We start from the raw sequence: 16,237 nt of genomic DNA, 5'->3' as shown, positions 1-16,237 counted from the left end.
GTATTTAATATTCTGTAAGAAAAGCTAAGTGAAATTTACGAAAGGAAAAGAACTTCTGGCTTTATCTAATGAGTATAAATGTCTTATGTTAATTAACTCATTTTAATAAAGTATTCTAGATTTTAGTTATAGATTCTCTTTAACTGGAAAAAAATGAGAAGACTGTATCTCTGCCCTAGCAAAATGCTTTTTTATAAGCTTAAATTAAATGTACCTTCCTTAATCAAATCCAATGACAAATCACTATTAATCCACTAATGTTATTAATATGACTTGCTATTGTTAAATTGCAAATATCACTTGTGTTGTCAGATATTCTAAAGAAACAAAGATATCAATTAATAATACAACACACTTGTCACTCTCTCAAGAGGCAGAACATCTGATGTTTCTGGTAGGGACTTTCTGCAATTAATCCTGGATTCTCACATTCCATGTTTTCCTTATACTGACAGACATTTTTTTAATGAAAAAGAAGAGGTAAACAGAAGTATGTGTTGTGGCAGCAGACCAAATATCAGGCTGAGATTCCAAAGCACTCTGAATTTTCATACATATTAAGTGTTAATGTGAGTTGCCTGAATTATTTCAGCTGCTTAACCAAATAATGCAATGACCTCCTTTAACTTTTTTTTTAAATCTTCTCTAGACAAATTCCTAATGTCAGTAAAGTATTCTGTAATTAGAACTGCTTTCAGAAAACAAAATTATTTAGAATCTTTGACAAATAGAAGGAAAAAGAGGGTCCACATTCTTCCTCTGTTCACACATATATGTATGTGAACAGAGGAAGAACAGAGAAAATATAGAGAATATTTCAGTTTTGTAGCTCATGGAATGCCAGCATTATGGAAAGATAATCGGAATTATACCTAAAAGTTTCATTAAAAACAATTAGAGAATTGTGTTAGTTGTCATTTCAAAGAAATGAATTTTGATGTTACCAAAGTAAGCCTGTCCAGTAATCAGCTTTCTCTGTTTTGAAAAGATCACAGCAGTGAAAGTCCCGTAGGTGCTGAGGGAGGCTTCCAAGCTTCTTCAGACATCATCGTTTCTTGGATATGCATCTCTCCATATAGAATTGAAGGTGACCACTAAATCCTGTTAGTAGATTAAGAGGAAATTTTAAAACTCTAATTGTAGCTTCATAGCACCTTAGAATTCAGATGTGTGATATATTGTGATTGCTGGGTTTTGTCTGGGTTTTTTTCCCTTGGTGTTCGGGATTTTTTTGTTTGTTTGTTTGTTTTATTTCAGATGAAATAGTTTCATCTTCAGTCCCATTTGCCTGTTTTCCTCTGAAGCAGTCATTCCCAGGAGATATAATTTCACTTTCCCTCATAATCAGGACTTTCAGAACTTCTTGCCTGGAGTCTCCATGTAATTGTATGAATAGTATTTCATCTGACTGAAGATCTGCCAGCATGAGCTGAGCAACCACTGTTTATCCAATGATTGCTTTAAAAACCTTTTCAATATTTTCTCCCTATATATACATGAGGAAAAGGGGATAGCAGAGAGGAAAACAAAGTAGAACTTTTAACTAAATTTTCATTCTGTACATGCACGTGTTGCTAAAAGTAAAAAAAAAGTTAGGTTCAAGCCATGATTTTTCCAACATATCATGAGTAGCAGTTAAATATTGTTTTAAATTATTCAGTATGCACTTGAAATGTGCAATGGCTTAATTCCAGATCATTTTAGTAATGAACATATGCCTGAAAATAAATTAGATGACTGACTTTAAGCTAAATTTAAAATTGATGTTTTTTAGAGTTGCCTGGAGGGTAAAATTATACTAATAAAAATTACAGGTATATCTATATAGTTAATTAATGCTAATAATTACTAGCTTGTATCTACTTCTGAGATACAGCAGGAGAGAACAGTCTTGATTTCCACCAAGTGAAAATACTTCTAACATTGAATGGGATGAAAAATGTCTCATCTAATTATGCATTAAACATAATTAAACAGCAGTAAAATCTGAATTAAATTATATTGTTACATACTGTACTTGTATAAAGTGATATTAAATATTACTGGCATTTATTATAAATGCCACTAAAATTTCTGTAGTGTTTAGGGTCCAACTATAGGATGATATTGCTTATGTGCGATAGTTATTAATTTTGTTTTAGAAGTAGTTTGAGAAATGAGAGAAAATAAAACCTTACCTTTTTATACTTTTACTCTGCACATATTATTCCAATTTTTAGATGAAAAGTCATTTAAAAGGAAAAATGTGTTATTAAGGGAATGTTTCAATATGATAAACTCAACTGACCTTAGCAAAGGACGAATATAAGTGTGAATAGAAACATTAAGTCTGAAGGAAACTTAGAATTCAGGCAGAGATTGATTGAGATATTCCCAGAGTGTGTTTATGTATATGATGGATAGCAGTAAAAATGGCAGAAAGAAACCTGGATGTATAGAAATAGACATGTCAAAATCTTAGCTAAAGTAAGGGAGGATTGTTCTGCTATGGAACTTGAGGGAAGAGGTGAAAGGCCTGTTTATCGTTTAAAAAAAATCACAGTTAAAGAGACGCCAGAGTTATCCTTAAATGTTGTATTTATATCTAAATATATCTAAATATATAATGGTGAAAGTTGCTGACTGGGCAGAACACTTCTCTAAATGTAAACAAAATTTAAATAAATTCAGTATTATGTAGCAACTCGCCTGTGAGTTGTTGCTTGTGAGCATTTCCATTTTTGTGGGAAAAATAGTTTATTAAATTAATGTCTAAAAGCTAGCTGTAAAATGACTAGCAAAGCATTCATAAAACATAGAACTTTTCATTCCTTTTAACACAGCTGTAAAAATTCACCGCTTCTAAGAAATAAGGAGCACAGGGAGCTAGCAATGTTTTTTTCCACTTCCACCCAAAGGCTGCACAATAAAATACAAGTGTGGTTACCACCACTTTTTCTTTCTCTTTTCCCTGCTCTCCTATAGCATAATTGGAGCTGAAAGGACAAAGATGAGAATCAACTAGAATTTAGCATATAGGAGGGAGAACCTTTCAGAACTGCATTGAACTGTTTCTTCAGTAGCCTTGTATTTTAAGTCACCTCTCCTACTACATAGAAAATCAAATCATATGAAAATCAAAATTTTAGCAATTATTTCCTCTAATTGGCTAGCAAAATAATTATCCTTATGGTTAACCACTACAGAATTAAATCCCTGAGATTAGCTCAGTTGATTACAACATGGTGCTAAAAACACCAGGGTTGTGGGTTCAATCCCTATACTCACTTTAGGCCACTCCCTGTAGGGTTGGACATTATGACAGTTTAGGGTCCCTTCCAGCTGACAACATCCTGTATGTACATTGTTTGGGTCCTGATACAACAGTTTTGGTTGCATTTAACGTAATTCCTATGGAAAGATTTTTTCTGTTTTCATTTACTGGAAGGTTCACTCTCTTCTCTGACAACCAGTGCGAACATACGTATATCTACATATTTTATAATTAATTATCTTTAAAAATACAGCCAAACAAAAAAAGTAAGGATTATTATAAAGATGAGATATTATGAAAAAATTACTTTGGAGTCTGCATTTGTTAATGCTGGGTTGATGAATCTTCACCTATTTTTAGATTTTTTTTTTTCTTAGTGGCTTCATAGAGTCAGAAAAGTTCATGCTGATCATGTAACCTCATTTCTTGCATACTGAGACAGAGACCCTATTATTGTGACATGTTTCATACTGCTTTTGAATTATCTAAAAAAATCTTGATCTAAAAAATTCCAGTCTTGAAGAATTTAGTTCAGCCTTAGTTAATTGTTCTGAAGAAAAATGGCCTTCTATTGTCTGTAAAAACTTACTTTTATTTGCAGTATTTGTAGTTTACTCCACCTTGATGCTTTATCATAACCTTGTATGCCAGACTGGGGGAGCTCCCTATTGGAAAATTTCTGTTCCCTAGAGAGGTATTTAAAGACTGCATGAAATTGCTCCTGATACACTGAGTTAACCGAGTTCCTTGAAACTTGACTTGAATAGTAAACATGTATATATATATATTCAATTTTCAATGCTTCTTATGCATGTGTTTGAATACTCTTCAGTATTTTGCAGAGTTTTTTGCAGTTTTTTTGCAGTCTGGAGCACATTCTGCCCCTCCTTCTTCACCGATCTTGGTGTCTGCAGGGTATCTCTCACATCCTGTCACTCACCTCTCTGCCTGCTAATGCCTTAGGATTTTTTAACCCTTTCTAAAATTTGTTATCCCTGAGGCATTACGACTATCACTGACAGGCATGGCCAGTGGTGAGTTCATAAATAGCAATTTTAAAGTAATATTCATTCCATCTCATGAACTTAATATAAGTTGGACAGGATCCTTTATAGATAAGAAATTACTGATTTTTGTAATTCAGCTGGAATGAAGTTATTCTGAAGAAATGTATTCTCTTGCAGGCTAGCAAGTACTTATTTGTTTCCGTTTGTATTTACTAATTATTGAAAGCATTTAGAGGGTTTTTTAGTGCTGGAGGCATCTTGTCCATCATTTCACCCTTCACTCACTCTGAAGTCCTACAAACCATCTCACATTTTTTATAATCCTATGCAGAAGCACCTGAAATGTTCAATCACATGTTCCTTGCTGCGCTTTTGTGTTTGTAGCTCATAGTACACAAAAATAATGAATAGGTTATTTTATGTAGATTTTTTTCTCTAAGGAAGATAAACTGCATTCTTTGAATTGTAGCATGTATTCAATACACCAGACATAAAAGATAATTTAGTTGTCATAATTAATGGCTGATGATTATAGTACAGAATTTCATACACATAACTTTTTTAAGGAGTGGTAGAAGCTGACAGCTGAAACATTTGAATATGTTTCTGCTTAGAGTGACACCAGGAGCCATCGTAGTCCAGTAACTTATGCTGAAAGTTAAAAGCTAAATAACAAATCTAGTTGCCTCATTTTTTTTATAAATTCACCCTAAATTAATAAGCATCTAACCTAATTCTGAAGTGGTTACATGTAGCCAACAATAGCACTCATGTCTCTGCTCCAGGTAAGTTACTGCTTTTGTTTTTACTCTGCATAATTATGTTGCACATGAAAAATAGTAATTTATAAGGGTTTTGCTATTTTTTAAATAGATCATGCTCAGTGAAAAAATTACTTTTGATGGCTTGACTCTCCAAAGAAAGTACTTACCACAAGTAGGAATTCCATGGGCTGTGCAGGAGCACTAGATGAAGTGATATCACCCTTTTCCAGTAAACTACTTTTTTCTTTGTCTCATCCAGTGTTCTATAACCACTGATTTCTTGTCTGATTAGATGTTAGCCACCTCAGCAGCTGTGTATCCTTGAATTGAGGAAAACATCCACAGCAAGCTCAAAGAAAAAACAGGTGTCTGTTCTAATGAAGATCAATTTACCTCAGAATTAAGACTATGAAAAACAACACCAAGTTCACCTTCCTCCAGTCAAGACCTTTGCAAATATAATAGACCTTTCATCTGACAGGAAGAGGCTTGAGGAAAACAAAAGCTTTGCTTTGCAGACAGAAAGTGTTGTCTCTGTACAAGCTGAAACTGGCATTACACACTCTACGAGCTTTGTACATCATGACAGCTTTATTTTAAACACAATGGTTTACAAAAAAAATAGGCAAGCTTTTCTTTTGGGAAGGGAATGCATTTGTTACTACTTTTCTGGAAATCAAAATTAAAAACTCATGAACAAACAAACAATCAATAAATTTAGTCATTTTTTATTCTATTTGATAAAAAAAAGGTTTCCTAGGGCAAGAGTAAAGAGAGTTTATATAACTCAGCTTCAGAAATTTCTGATAGATTTAAGTCACTTTGGTTCTGGAGACTTTTATTGTAGATGTAAAACTTTTTATAAAGTCAAGTACATGTTGTAATATTTCCCTTTACAAGGCTTTGTACAAGCTGGTCAGACTGTGTAATATATTAATACTGGTTGCCTTTATAGGCTTTATATTTTCATTGTATTGAAGACAGAATTACTTGCATAAAATGTATCTCTTCTCACTTTTCACTCAAACTAAACTCTTAAATGAGTTTTAGTTTTCTGACCCTTAATCCCACAAAGTAAATGGAAAATGTACTTAGTCTACTTAAAGGAAAACATCAAAAGCTGATTCATTTGCTAATATTACACTTCTCAAAATCCCTTAAATGCCCAGTGCTGCTTATAACCCCCTTAGCAAAATACTAGCAATCACTGAAAATAATTTTAAGAGTTCTCCCATAGATAGTAGAAACTTAAAGTGATATTAAATCAGGCTTGTTATTCCAAGTGTCATTAAAGTCTGCAGCTTTGCTGGCATTTGAACTTTTTTGATACCAAGTCTAAAAGGGATTTTGTTTGACCTAAAAGGAAAGTCTCAGAGCAGTGTCTGGTATTAGATATTCATTCAATTGCAAGGTTGTCAGGCACTAAGACCAAGGCCATAATTCCATGGAAGTATCAATTTTTATTTGTGAGTGTATTTGCCTGTTTGTGAGTGGCTCTACACAGCCTGGTGGGTTTGAGTCTTGTCTTAGTGGTACTTGTAGGGGTATTTTTTTTGTTCCGGAGCTGGCAAAGATTGTTATCAATTTAAAAATTGCTTGAAATATTGCAAAATATATCCATGAAAGCCCTACAAATACAGTTATGTTACCTTTTCTGTTTCAGTAAATCCCTTTTGCTACCAAAATGCGTATTCTCTGGGATTACTAAAAAGTCAATCTCTGTCTCTTTTTTCCTAAATGTAAAGTGTAGTCACTTTGTATTTACTGCAGTGTTAGTTCTTCGTGTTGGGAAATTCTTGCCTTTGTCATTGTTGAGAAGATAACTCAAAAATCTGATTTTCCTCATATCTGTGTACAGAATTTTAAAATCTGATTTTCCTCATATCTGTGTACAGAATTTTAAAATACAATACACAGGAAGCATATTTTAAAGTTTAAAGCTCAAAAGCATAGTTTAATTAAAATTTTGTCCTCAGATATAGCTCTTATCAGAGCCTGCCTTTTCCAATTTTCCAGTCTGATGATTGAGGAGCAGATGGGCAAATCTTGTGACACTGATTTAAAATATATTTGGGTTTTAATATATTTCAACAGCTTGTGTGCTTTGTTCTCTTTTAATGTCTTGGAGATCTTCCTCTATAAATCCTGATGAATCTTTTGAAGATATTGGAGTTTGATTTTTGTGACTTGACTACTTTTACCAGCATTGTGTCCAAAGAATTGCTCAGCTTCTTGCAGAAACTTTTGAATAATGCAGAAGAGAGGCTGAGTAAATAAAAATTAAACCCAAATACACTCTGGGTTACTTTTTTTTTTCAGTGGTGATTCTGAGTAATTATGTGGCAATAGGAACACAGATTTTCTTGGTACCCTTCAGATTTCATAATTTGCACCCAATGAAGTCCTGCAGAGGTTATAGGAAAAGAAACTAAATTATTCCTTTTAGCTTCTCTATTAAGATTTTCTTGCTATGGATGTTCCGTGGAATCTACATGACAAAGTGCTGAGGGATTTATGATAAAGACATCTTAAAGTAGGGTTTGTTGAGTGTTAGGTTTTTTCCCCCCTAATTTTCAGGATATAGACCAATTTTCTTTTCTTGAAGATTTCACTTTTGTGACTGGAGTCAATCACTGAATGGTGAGGGGTTCAAAAATCTGTCAATCTGTGTGGTGACTGACCACCACTCCATTCCCAAGTCACTGAGAAACAATGTAGATGATGAATCAAACTTTTTATTTTCTTTTTACTTTGTTTTTTCACCACAGATGGTATTCTGAGAACACAGATGCTCAAAATAATCCCAAAATCATTCCCAGGACTGCTATGATTTTTTCTTAATCATTCTAGTACATCTGGACTGCCATTTCAGTAGTTTCATGAATCAAAAACAATGTGAAAGATATTTAAGGCAGTTTAAGACTACATTTTAGGCAATTATTTTGTGTATGTGTGTCTATTTTTAAATGCTTTTGGAAAACAGCAGGGTGCACTTCTTATTTTTTATCTGCAGATCCTGCAGTGACACGTGTTGATGAGTGAGCATGTGCGCTCAAACCAAGAGTACATTGCTGAAATTTCTTTCCTGATGTAAAGTTTCAAAACTTTGGAACTGTGTTTCTGATTTTAGTTTTATGAATAACTTGCACACCCTCAATTTATGAGCACCAAGATTTTTTACATAAATCCAGGGTTTAATAAACTGTGAGAACTACTGAAATTTTGATACAGATTTTACCAAAGATTTAAGGATCAATTCATTCAAGCTTCAGATATTATATGACTCACTTTCTTCACAGTGAATTCATGACTGACTTTCATTAAAATACCAAAGAGACACAGCATCTAGAAAGTCAACACACAAAAGAGAAATATCCATAAAAGATGTCACCTACAGTTACTGTCAGTAACTTTGGATTTATGAAACGTCACAGCTTTGAAATTATTCTAAACACAGCAACAAGAAGTTTCCATTAATAATACTTTTGTCAGAAAGAAGTTGCATATAAATAGTAAGAATTTTATGAAAAATCAAAATTTTTTGCTCGTTTTCTCTATCTTATAAAGCACAACTCTCTTTATATATTGTTTTATGTGTATATTCTTTTACATATAAAAGTTTAAGATGAATGTATAAGATTACACTTTGATAAAACCTGTAATTGTTTTATATTTTTTCACTTAACAACCCCTATGTATGTTAATATGTTGAAGAATATATTTTTTTTCTTTTATTATCTTTCCCGCCTTACTTATTATTGGAGTAGTTTAAAAAATGTGAAATGTTTCCAGCAACATGGAACCCTGAAATATGCAATGGAGCTAGGTCTTGATTTTGAAAAAAAAACCTGTAAAATTAAGCTTATTACCTCATATATTTGTGGGGATTTGACAGGCAAGAATTTATCCTTGTCTAATATATAATTTGTAGTGATACCACGAAGACTTGTGACATCATTCAGAGCATGAATTTTGGTGTTCTTCCAAAGACTTTCCAATTTGTTTGGTTTTCTAATAAATAGAAAATTCTGCCGCTCATATAATTTATGACAGGAATTAATGAGTTTTCATATAATGAAAACTTCACCAGTATTGAAATAATTATTGCAGCTTATCTAAGAATTAAGATACAAACCCTTTGTCTTTTAACAACTTGATATTCTTTTTAGTTTTCCCAGAAATGTCACCAAATCTGGTTTTGTTTTGGTATCATTGTTTTTCGTCACGTCCCATTTTCTCTAATTTCACATCTCACAGCCTGTGTAGCACAGTGAATGTCTTTTCTTTTTAGTTATTGTTTTGTTAAATAGTCTGTGATCTGTAATTGATGTTTACAAAAATAATTGCTTAAGGTTTTGTTTATTTGTTTCATTACACTGCAATATAGATTTCTAGGATAATGGAAATTTTTCAGCATGCTATTTCAGCAATGTATTTTCATTATATGCCAATGTTTATGCATAAAGCATCCTGTTTACTTGTTGTTGGGTGACAAGCAGCTTGTCAAGTATGCATGACTGACTTTCTTCTAAGAATATTTAAAATTCTTTATATGAAGATCTTTATATGACTAGATCTCCTCAACTAACATAGTGAGGGGAAACGAACACCTTACTGAATATTTATAGTTTTGATGGCCTAAGTACTTCTTTATGGAATTTTGTTTTCCTTTTTTTCTTTTCTTCTGTTCTGTAAGTAGTTAGGTCCTTTTTATATATTAATAGTTTATTGCTAATATTAAGTCTTTATTTAACTCTTGGAAAAGAGGATTTAGACCTTGGAGAGATAATAAATCAGAGATCAAAAGACCTGAGGCATCTAAGTCAAGGTGTTTCCCAGGATTTAATAATAGTTAAATTATTTTGATGGAAAAAGTGTTGTGCTAGTGCAACACTTGAATATAATGTATTCAAACATGTGTCAGGTTATTGTGGTTATTTCTGTGTTGTTTTCATTGCCTTAGTCGCTGCTACATTAGGGATAGGACCAGGAAACACCTAAAAACATCTAAAAACATCATCACTAACTGTGATGTCTAACATATTAGATCTGTATGAAAAGGTATCTGGCACTCTGAATATGCAATTTCAACACGGCTTGCTGCAGATTTAGTAAGCTCAGTTCCTCAGCAATCGTAGGACACAAAGGAAGACGGATTTAGCTGACTAAACTAATTCTGTTTGTGAGATGCTTTGTTTATCCTACTCTGCTGGTGCCTTTAAGTACCATTTTTGGCCTGATCATATATTTCTTTGCGTTGAACGTACTGGCATCAAAGCAAAAATTAAACTGTTGAAGTTGACTGTGAGTATAACAGCTATATTTTAATAATGCTCATTGTATCAAGTGCACATAATTAAAAAACAGGAAACTCACACTGTATTTCCAGTCTTCACGATTGTATTTTTTCTGCAAGCTCTTGGCAAGGAAGGGGTCTTGGTTTTGTTTTTCTGTTGCAGTGAAAAGTCATAATGCAAGAACCTTTTTAAATCTTATGCCCAGTTCTAAGACCCTTACAGAGTTATCAGAGTTTTAAAATGTAAGATCTCATTTTTGCTGGTGAGGATCTGCTTACAAAGCAGGTTATGTTGTATAATAAATGTTGGAACACTAATGGGCTGAAGGATTCTTATATTTATCAAATTAATTCCTTTACGGTTGTGGGTAATTTTTTTCCTAAATATGTTAAACTCCATTTCACTCTTTTTAAAATAAATTTAGTATTCCTTTTCACTAAAAGATTCTCATATGTTCTTCCAGGGTAAATTGTTAAAGTTTCAAACCATTTCATGTATGCCAGAAGAAAATATTTTCTCTGTCCGTAATTTTTGTTTCCTGTTTTGATTTGCATCTTTATATAATATTTTAACACAAGGTGCCTATCCCTAGCTAATCAACAGAGTGGATCCAGATAAATTTTTTACTTTTGCTGACTGGCACTTAGTTTGATGAAAGATATGTAAACATTTCTAATGCAACATGAACAACCAATTAACAAAGAGGTGACCTTTTTCTTCCATTATACAATTGTCATTCAGTAGTGCATTTAATGAGCATCCAGAATTCCTGAGAGCCTCTTCTAGAAATGTATTGTCATCTCTGATGAGCATGCAGCTGGCTGAAGTAGAATTTTTGATAAATGTGTACCTTTATCAGCCTTGCTCTCTGGGACCCATTAGGAAAGCTTTAACATTGTGAATCATCTAGGCAGCCTCAGATGTAGAAATACAATGAAATAAAAATGGAACTGAGCTCCAGACTTAAATTAGGGCCATACTTTTGCATATAAAAGTAATAAGATATAAAGATATAAAGGTCATTTAGGCACATGAATGTGTTATAACTACAGAATTTTTATTTGGGAGTTTCAGAGACCTCTTATTTTTATGAACCATGTTGACATTTTCATACACTTGGTATAATCCATGTGAAGAATAAACAGATTGGTGTTTTGATGCACAAATATCTATCTGCAAGATTTTTTGGGCTACAGTGTGATAGGAAGATCATTGTTTGTAAAGAATTCAAAGGAGGATTTCTGCCAATTTTTTGTTTGTATGAAAACTGAATGCATTCTCTCAGGATCAGAAAGAACTGCTTGTAGGAGGGGGCTGATGCTCAAAATCTTATGACAGCTGCAGCAACAAAAGTGACATAGCTTTCACAATGGGGAAGATATGGTTGATTATAAATATTTAACAGAAATTAAATATCTTGTATAAAAAACATTTCATAATACAGAAGAATATCTCCAAGATAGGTGAAGGATATAAGATAAAGCTGACCTGTAACAGAGTTGGGAAAGCAAGTGTCTAAAAAGTAAGGTGGTAGGGGTCAGTGGGCAGGTGGCAAATGAATAAAGTGCTCATGCAGTCTCTCACCCTTCCAGATGAGTTTTGAGGGAGAAGAATAGGAAAGAAACTGAAAGGAGAATGATAAAAGACAAGTGATACACATCTTTCCTTAGGGGCCTGACATTAATGAGCCTGTAATGGGCTTCTTAGATTAAGTTATCTTTTGCTGAAATATGTAAAGTTAAGCAGTTATGCTAATAAAAAAAAAGGAGTAGCAGGACAGATTAAAAAGAGGAGTCAAAAGTAAAATATGGAACTCTGCATTGCAAGTCAGTTTACATGCAGTTTGGCTATTAAAAAAGCTATAATTTAGGATTACAGGGCCTTGATATGTTTTAGCTGTGTAGTTTGAAAACTAAATTATCTCCTACAAGATTATGTGTTTCTTCTACAAACATTATTCCCTAAAATATTGTTTATACATGAGCACACACGTTCACATAAACTCCTGTGAAATATTTATATTTTTTGAACTGAATATAAAAGGTTAAGATGCTATTTTCTTTTTAAAACAGGTTGCCTGTTGATTGCCTGCTAATGTACTTGAGAAACTCTTATGCCGGACATTTGTTTTGGCTCTTGAGACAAGCATGACAGCATAAATCAAGCAAATCACTTCACTGATGTATAATATAACATATATTTTACTAAATATTAAAGTACTCTTTAAAGGGCACTGAAGGTGGTTGGAGGAAAAGGCTTTGGGGTTTTTTAAATATTTTTCAGTTTGACTAGTTTTATGAAAATTATTGTCTATCTTTATTCCTACATCGTTGCTTATCTTCAAAACAACACACCAACCTCATTAGCCTAAGTTTAAATGAAAGTGTAGCAGTGAAGGATGTGATTTGATTTGGTTAGGTTTCATCTTTGAAGAGTTTCACCCCAAATTATTTGCTGAGTACTTAAATTCAGGATAGCATTTTGACAGGCCACTCTTCCTGGACCACTGGACGCCTTGCCACAAATTGAGGAGCCTCCCAGTAGGCAGTTGAATCCTGGTCATGGTGTACAATCACTGCCTCCTAACATAATCCTCTGGATTACAGTTTGGGTGCATTGACCATGTTATGGAATTTCTAGGTCACAGAACATCTGAGATTGGCATGAAATCACAGAAGAGCTGAGATTTGCACTGATTTCTGGGCATCTTCTAGTCCAACCCCACTGCTCATATCAGGGTCAGTGAGAACAGGTTCTTCAGTGCTTCAAAGAACAGGTTTCCAATCTCCAAGGACAGAGACACCACAGGCTAAGCTCTCTCCGTAACCTGGTCCAGCTTTTGACCACTCTTACAGTTAAGTCACTTCTCATACTTAAATGGAATTCAGTTTGTGTCTAATGTTTCTTGTCCTGCTGCTGGGCACAACTGAGGACAGTATAACTCTTTGTTCTACACACTCACATCACATGTTCATATTGGAATATTGCTTTTGCAACTTGAGCTGACACTAAGATATACAGAAGGAAGAATGATAACAATTTGAGTGGTTCTTGCTGCACAGCTACATACTTTAAGCTGGAAAATCTGTTGTTTTTGGCAAAAATCTAGAAAAGGAACTGGAAAAACTTAAGATATTTTCCATTATGGGAAATTTGAGAGGAAAATTCCTAATTTCATTTGGACCAAAACCAAATAACTGAAAAGAAAGAACTTAACACCTGCATGTAGCTCATAATCCTTACTGTTACTTTATGTGCCCGGCCCAGAACAATCCTATTTATATATTTTCCCACCTTTGATGCATAATTCTGCCTGTAACTTTATTAGAATAGTAAACTGTATAATTTAATCACAGCTGAAAATTGCACAAGTATTTCAATAAAATGGTTTGTTTGGGGAAACTTATTGGAAACGTACTCATGCACTGAATGGAAAATATGGAGTGAGATTTGTAAATGGAATAAGTCTAAGAGACAACTGAGTTGTTTTTATAACTGTTATTTAGTTCTGGGTTTTCCTTTTCTGATCAGTAGGATTGCAATCTCTACCATTTTGTTTCTAAAACATTCATTCATTAATTTTGGCTTGTTGCTATTTGCAAAGCAGCTATGCTAATTCAGATCTTAGCCACATTGTGTATTTGAATGCTGATCAGCATGTTGTTATATTTTTATTTTACTGGTCTCATTTAGATTTCATTTTATTGGATATTCCAAAACTATTGTGAACTCCTAGCATTTACGAGGTTTTTATTTGGCACTGAAAGCATGTGTGTTTATAGAATAGAATTTATAATAGAATACATTTATTTACATATTTAAATGAATATTTATCAGAGTTTTTTTCAAACTTGGAATATGCTATCTGGAATAACTTTGGGTCCGTATTAATAACTGCACCATATGTCTCTATATTTCTGAACCAGGTGGCTGGCAATCATGTCTCCAGATGAGCAGTGGTTCAGTGACAGCAACAAAAACCCCTCTTGTTCTGTGCACACATTGCCATGAACAATCTCTGCTTTCTGCTTTAATTTTAATGTTTATTTCTGAATGCTGTTTTAATATCAAAATTCTGATGTTTGATGATAATTCAGTATTGGATAACTAGCATTTGTTTCGTATGTGATTGAAGGACAGATGTTGCTAAACAAAGAACACCTATATTAGCATTATCTTCTCTGCAGTGTTGGTTAAGTTACTCGTATTGCACATCTCTTGCAAGAGTACTTGGCCTAGTAGCTGCTGTATCATGTATTCACTAAATTTATATGTTTCTCCATAGTCAGAATAAAGCTATTTCTATAAAACCTATTTCCTATCTATTTTGTAGAAAGAAAGATTTTTCATGTCAGTTTATCAGTCTGTACTTCACATATATGATTTCTTTTATTCCAACTAATATTTTCTTTCCTTAGACACATAAAAATTATTACAGCTAGTAGATAAAGTTGGCCTATATTTCCAAAGACTTTTCTTCAATGTATTTTCTGACTTTATATGTACTGATATTAGCATACAATATTCCACTCTAAAGAAAGTGATAAGGCAGTTTTCAGTGTTTTTTAGTTTGTTTATTGGTTATAATTTTTGAGTTACTTCATGATATTACTGTGTGGCTTTTTTATTTTTAGAAATCTAATAAGTATTGTGTATAATGTGAATTTTAATATATATGTTTCCTTAAGTGTTTTAACAAAAAAGCTTAAATCTTTTCAGTGTAAGTTTCAAGCTAAAATCATCACAATGCTATAAGTTAAAGTATATAGAGTTCTATATCCCTCAAAGCTTGAGAAGTTCAAGTGACACAGAGACACTTCACCTAAGTTGGCCTGTTGCTATTTTTTGTACAGACATACATAGAGAGAGAGAAGAAGAACATGGAGTGTTTTGATTTTAGTGCAACTTCATCCAGAAAAAGATCATAGTTTTGTTTTCCTCACAAATCTTGAACTTGAATATAATCTCTTGTTTCAGAGGGGAAATTTTCTTTTGTATATAAACTTGAATTAGTACTGGTGCAGGTGTAGGCTGGTTTTTTTTGAGAGACTCCCATATTGTTTTTGTTCTGCATTTGTCTTCACTTCGACCACTTCCTTTCTTTTCCCTGTACTTTAAAAAAAAAAAAGACAAAACCCCAACACCATGATTGGCTTACTAATACATAGTGTTTCTCATATTACCTGGTAATCTGTCTCTGTGCTGTATGCTTTGGCAAGAAATGGGTAGTAGTTTATATTATTTGATATTCTCATATGAGTCCATGCCTGTTATTTCCAAGGATATTTTCTACACAAAATGTCATGTTCAGAACTAATGGGTGAGTGACTGCTGGACAAATATGACCTGTTTTCTGGAGACAAAAATAATAAGGTACTATTAAAAAAAAAAATTAGTTGAGCAGGTCAGGAGGAACACCTTATGTAACTTTTGTAACAGAAGAAATAAAAGACTGAAGTTCTTTGTCTCTTCCACAAGTTCAGAAAGCTGTAGAACAGAGAAAGTCTCGGGGATTTTATGTGTGTTTAAACGCAAAACAAACAATTGAATTATGCACACATTCAACTAGAGTGTTGCAGTAATAAATGTTTTGATACACATCATCTTCCCAATCCATTATTCTTCCTTGTCTTCTGGGAAGCTGTTCCTATATTAGGTAAGTAACTTTATATTCCCCACAATGTGAGAGAGTATAAGAAGGGGCTAAGCACAGACATATTCAAACAACAATGGTTCTTGTTAATTTTTCAGATATTCAGGAGTGTTTGCTGTATCTCTTCTCTAAGACAGAATATCAAATACACAGGCTGAGCAAAGGACATAACAGAAGAACTGAAAGCTAACAAATCATTCATGTTGCTTCATTACATATATAGTGAGATTTCTAAAAGTGCTCCTGTCTGTTGTGTGCATTGT

General features: G+C 33.3%; 1 long non-coding RNA gene across 3 annotated transcripts in view; it reads left to right on the top strand.

Moving 5' to 3' along the window:
- The window catches only part of LOC135300318 (uncharacterized), a 243,056-nt gene that overhangs the window by 62,344 nt on the left and 164,475 nt on the right, over positions 1–16,237 (top strand). The gene's annotated exons all lie outside the window — the stretch shown is intronic.

The sequence above is a fragment of the Passer domesticus genome, chromosome 5 (assembly GCF_036417665.1).
Source record: "Passer domesticus isolate bPasDom1 chromosome 5, bPasDom1.hap1, whole genome shotgun sequence".
Classification (NCBI taxonomy): Eukaryota; Metazoa; Chordata; class Aves; order Passeriformes; family Passeridae; genus Passer; species Passer domesticus.
This window is presented reverse-complemented; position numbering and strand designations above follow the sequence as displayed.